Here is a 6,298-nt window from a genome sequence, read left to right as displayed (position 1 = left end):
TCCCTGCATCTGGGGCGGAGCACGCTCGTAAAGAAAGCCTCGAAAGCAGAGTTGTCAATGAGGTACTAGATACGGAGATGACTGCTAACGATGTGCGAGGAGGCACCGACGGATTCCTAAGTCAACGCGAGCATCACTCAACTCTGTGACAAGCGAGGAAAAGGCGTTGACTGCATGTCCTCGTCAGTAACGTCATCGCAAGTAATCACAGCCTGCAGGAAAGTGCAGACGCTCAAGATAGAGGAGGCCGGGTTCAGGGGACGGGGTGCATTTAGACAACCCATCTCTACCAGACTGGCGAATGCAACTCTGAAAAGGATAAAGACCCCAAGGCGCTACCCCAGACAGTCACTTTTGCAACGGTCAACGTATGTGGACTACAATCTAAGCAGAAACAGGTGCAGCGCCGCCGGTTGCTTTTCGCCGACATTTTAATTTCATGGCCATTCAAGAAACGAAGACAGAGAGTGAAGTGGATACAGAGAATGCCTTGCGGCCTTATCTCTCTGTATTTTATGAATTTGAGTCGCATGTTTTGGGCCTTTCGGTGGGCTGGCTTCTGTTTTCAGGAAGAGTTTACCGTATTCACTCATACCCTATAGTGTTATCCAAAAAGGGTGGCAGATACATTTTGATTTTGTGTTGGTTGGTTCGCTGTTCACATAATCAACGTGTATGCCTATAGCTTTTCACCATGGCGCTCTAGTTTTTTTTAAAGTTCGCCTACCTTGTTAGATCTTGACCGTAACATTCTGGTAATGAGCGATTTCAACTGCGTCTGCAATTTATCCGATAGCACCGGACTTAGTCACAATGACAGGAGTGCTGCAGTGATCTCGATTATAATTGAAAATGCGGGACTAGTTGATATAGGATCACTCAACAACCCGCCCTCGTATACGCATGCACAAGGAAGTGCACATACATGCCTCGATCGCATTCATTTTTTAGCACCACTTACTTCCCGCGACGTGTCATGCAAAAAGGAGCCTACCTGCTTTTTAGATCAATGCACTATTGTGGGGCAGATAGGTACCAACATTCGATCTAACTTCAGACGACAATGGGTTCGTTGGAAACTCAACTTTTCAATTGTAAGCGACCAGAAGTTCCCTTCACGCGTCCGCGTAGCACTGAAGAACTGTTTATCGGCTGACATGCTTTTGTTCGCCTCTTGGTCATTATTCAAACAAGAAGTTCAGGCAATAGCTATAGAAATTGTATCTCTTAGAAGCTTGTACAGAAAAGTAGAACAAAGCACGCTAAAGCAAAATCTTCTAAACCCTCTATGGACTTGACCGTGAGACCCCTGGTCACAATACAGCCGAAATTGCTAACGCGAAAACGCACTCCAGAGGTTTGAAGCTTTACGTTACAGAGGTGCCCGCATTCGATCCCGCAATACTCGTATTTTTCATTGAGAGAAGCCCACACGTCAAGCCGCGATCGATGAATAGCGCAACGCTAAAATCAAGTTTATACCAGGTATTTACTTGGGAGGACTATTGGTTAATATTTCTAGTGACACTATGTCAGAATTTGAGACTTATTACAAAGAATTGTTCAGCGCCTCTTCTGAAAACAACGAAGAAAATCTGGTGATGTAGATGTTGTCTTTTGTGGCTCATCTAACTGCCGAGAAGTATGAATCATTTAGTGGGCTATTCACCATACAAGAAATACAATTTGCCGTTGAACAGTTGCTGTTGTCAAAAACGCCAGGACTTGAAAAACTTATCAGATGAGTTTTACAGATCATTTAAATCGATACTATGCCCGGTACTGCTCGACATTTTCCCGCTTAGTTTGAATCAGGAGATGCTTTCTCGCTCTTTTAAAGAAAGCAACACTTTTCTAATTTCCAAATGCTCCGTTATGTTGATTACGCAATTTTTGAAATTAGTGCTTTCAAACAGGCTTCAATCTGCAATGTAAATACTCATTGATGCCCAAAAGACGTGCGGTGTAAAAGGTCGCTCAGTACAAACTAATATACACATTGCTCGCAAAGTATTGGAACATTGTTCACACTCATATGAACTGGCAATACTACATGTAGACTTAGCGAAGGATCGGGTTCGCCATTTATTTCTGTTTCCTCTTTTTGAACATGCCAACGTTAGCTCCACTATACCTAAAGATATAAAACTATGCTACAATGAATGTTCAACCCGTTTAATTGTTGAATTTCATCCCGGGTTTCATGATTCGTCTGTGAAACAGGGCTGTCCGTTGTCGCCATTGCTTTTTGCTCTTCTCTTGGAGCCACTGTGCTCAAGAGTCATTCGATATAATAACGTCCGCTGTTTCAGTGCTTACGGAAATGAAGTTAAGGTATTGGCCTATGCGGATGTTCTGAAGTTCTTTTGCACAGATGTCACAGAACGAGCGCTAAAAATGGGCGCGCCACCAAATTCTTGCGATAACGGGCGGGAAAAACGCCGCGAAGTCAAAAGAAAAAAAAGGAAAAAAAGAAAACAAACGGCCAAGGCTCCCCGGGCGCGCACTCTCCCCGCAGAAGCGTGGCTTCACCGACGAACCTCCTCACCCCACAACGGCGGCCGAGCAAGCACTCGATTTTTCCAGAACGAAAGGGGCGTGGTCATACCGAGTTGACTCATCGGCCGCGGAGGGCTTTCCAACCGTCTCGCCCTCTTCCCAGCCTTCGCTGCGTATCGCGCCGACGAAATGACGAGAAGCGTCTGGAATGCCGCGCGCAAGGTATTTAACCGAGCAGCCGAGATGAGAGATCAGGAGGAGACGAAAGTGAGCGCCAGAGCGCGTAGGGATTCCGCAGTGTAGTCGGCGAAGGTTTTGGTCCGTAGGGACGAAGCCGGAGATGAAGAGGATTTCCACCTGAGGGGTGAAGGCTCGAGCTACAGGCAAGAGCGTGTGTTTACCGCTATCGAGCGAAGACGCGTGGCAACAGCTGCGTGTGTGAAGCCGACGGATTTCCGGCGAAGAGGTTTGAAGCTTGGAGAGTGGCCATTTGAAGTCGGCGAGGTTTCCTGGAAGAGAAACTTCGAGAGCTGCGGAACGACAACAACGCTGGACTTTGAGTGAGTGATTCTCGGACGAGTATCATTCAGACTTTTGTTCCAAGGACTTTGGACTGAATAGGTTTTCTATCTCTTTAGTCTTTAAGTGTCTTGGTTGTTCAATGCATGCGACTGCATTGTAGTGCGTATTGTTGTCCGTGTCCGTTGTTTCAAGTGTGGCTGATTGTATTGTGTAGTACGTTGATTGATTGGTTTGATTGGTGACATATTGTATGCAACTATTGTGGAGTGTGCATTTTTGTGTATTGTTTTCGATCTGCCATTATTGAGAATATAATTTGTTTGTTTATCAACTCTCGGCTCTGACTTGTTCTTTGGGCCACAGCCGGCGTCCGCTGGCGCGCCAAAAAGGACCACTTCTAAATTGTCCACGCTTTCGTGGTGCGGTTCGGGGGGCCGATACTTCGGCTCTTGGAATTAGCCCGGCGATCGTCTCCCTAATTTACGGGACCGGTGTGACAATTAATCTGACGTCTCGGCCCTTGGAATCAGCCCGGCGATCGCCTCCCTAATTAACGGGACCTGTGTGACAACAGATCTAGTGAAAAAAATGGTTGTGTCAACAATAGGAGAATTCGGAAAAATTTCACGGGCACGCAGGAACTTTGCCAAAAGCTTAGGACGGTGGTTTGGCTCCTAAACATATATATACCAGCCAATTTAAATGGTATAGAATTGTCCTGTCTTCCACCAAGACACCTAGGCGTTCCATGAGACGAATATTGTTCAAGTGCAAATTATTGGAAAGAACGTCTACTCATCCTAAAGCGCTATCCGCAGACGTTTATTCCTCAAAACCTCTCTATTTTCGGCAGAGCTAAACCATATGCAACCTGTTTTCGGCAACAAAAATATTCCACGTTCTGCAAATAATTTGTTGTTCGAGGGTTTACATACCGAAATTTCACCGTATATTTGCTACCTTTATTTGTCCATCAACCTATGAACCGATGAGGAGAGATCATGTTTTTAGACCTGTATCCGCAAGTGGTCTTGGGTAATACACCTCTTTTTTGGAGAACGGGTGTGGCACTTTTTCTAGTTTCGTGACTGTGTTCATCCACTGTTTCGAAAATTCTTGCGAGTGAATTTCAGAGATGTTTTACCAATTATTAGCATATACTAATGTTGCATCGCCTCCTTATCTGCAATGGTTCATGCGTGAAGTATTCGAATCAGTGCGGTTATTGACAGCGAGATTCACTAATGAGTACTTGTTCTCTAGTTCAATAAATACCTATATTATGCTGTGTTGGGTGCACTTTTTCAAGCCCCTCTTTACCACTCACTAAATATTGAATTTTCTGGTCATGGCGTGCTATACGTGTAGCGGAAATTCCTATTTCACCAATAACCAAGACAATATGTTACAAAGTGCATACAAAGACAATACCTGCAAAAATCTGGTTTAACACCAAAGGCTTATTTGTATCCTCAATTAACTGCCATTTCTGTGAAATTGAGAAAACAATCGAACATTGCGGAAACAATCGAACATTGAAAAGTATGGCGTAAGGACGCCATACTTTTTTGGACATCCTACGACGACGAAGTGATTCTCTCACAGAACGCTTGTGCCTGTGTCTCAGTTTTTTCAATTTGTTTTCCTGGAAATCCTGGGAGCTGCCGCTCCCTCCTTTGCGGTGATGCTTCAGGACACACCTGAGAATGTTACTGGCGTGCAACCGTCGCGCCGGATTTCGTCGTCGAGGAAGCGAAGCAACGTGTCGAGCGACACCGACAGTGAGGCAACCGATTTGTACTCGGACGGTTTTGAGTCATCGGAAGATGACTTCACGGTCATCATGAATCAATCTACAAAAACGAAGACTGCTGCGGATGGCATCGTCGGCAAGTGTTTACACCGTTAAGACTACACCACAGCGGTGGCCGCACACTATGCTGTTTATGCCCGAAGACCCTGCATCTAACTTGCGACTCCTGAACAGGCAAGTTCTTTCTGCGCCGAATGAGATCAAACCGCGCCGAATGAGATCAAAGACTTGAGGATCAATGCACGAAAGAATGTCCTTGCTGTAGACGTTATGCACCGTAGCGCACTGCAAAGTCTTCGGCACATAACAGAAATCGGCAACGTGAAAGTTCGGCCAGTGGTCGCTACAGGTTGTAATGGCACTGTAGGCGTCATTTTTGATGTGGATCTTTCCATCTCAGCTAATGACCTGCCAATACTAATAAAGCCAGCAACTGAAGGCACCCGCAGCACGCACATTAGCAGACTCGGCAACTCACCCTGCTTGAGGCTTGTGTTCGAGGGAGACAGCCTTCCCTCGTATGTCAAAGTTGGCCATGTTCGCCACTCAGTGCGTCCTTACATACCGAAGCCACTGCAATGCTACAAGTGCTTCAAGATGAGACACGTAAAATGTGTCTGTGAAAACAAAGTTGTGTGTCCGCGGTGCGCTGAGTCTCACTCAAAAGACGCCTGCAGTGCCACCATGCTACGATGTCCAAACTGCCGCGGTGCTCATGAGGCCTCATCCGAAGATTGCCCGCGGGTGCGAAACGAGCACGCGGTACTCAGGCGTATGGTGCGGGACAATTCAACGCACAGGGAAGCTGCCGCTACACTACGCTGACGACGGCGTCGTGGGCGAAGACCATCACGGAAAAACGGCTCTACCGATAGAGAGATGTCATCCTCTATCAAAGAGGCTGACCCAAAAACACCGAGCTCACTGAAGACGGATACTGCCAAACAGAAGAAAGGGACAGCAGTCGCACCTTCCGAACAGTGGCCCTCTCTTCCACGAAGTCAACCTACTTCGGAGCTGCATCAAATCCCGCCGCCCTCGACGACCCCTTAAACCAGTGATGCGATGAATGAAGATCAAGTGATAAGCTTGCTGCAATCGCTGATGAGTACCATGCGTGTCCTACTGAGTAATATGAAGACTTCGGCTGCGCAGACCACACTGCATGTGCTGGACACCCTGAGTCCGGTGCTTGCAGCTCTAAGGTAAAACCATGGCCAGCGAGGCGCCATCGTTTCGAGCGGAGGTCAAGAATGCATCTGTCTTTCAGTGGAATGCCAGAGGACTGAAGTCGCGTGTGTCTGACTTTAGACAGTTGGTATTTGTGAACCGCTTCCCCATTATTGTGATTTGTGAGCCCAACCTGTGTGCTTCAATCAAGCTGTCAGGATATGAGTGCTTTATGTCCTCCACTCACAGAGACTGCAGCAAAGTTATTGTATTCATGCGCCATGACCTCACTTA

This window comes from Rhipicephalus microplus, chromosome 3 (assembly GCF_043290135.1).
Source record: "Rhipicephalus microplus isolate Deutch F79 chromosome 3, USDA_Rmic, whole genome shotgun sequence".
NCBI lineage: Eukaryota > Metazoa > Arthropoda > Arachnida > Ixodida > Ixodidae > Rhipicephalus > Rhipicephalus microplus.
Note: the sequence above shows the minus strand (reverse complement) of the source record.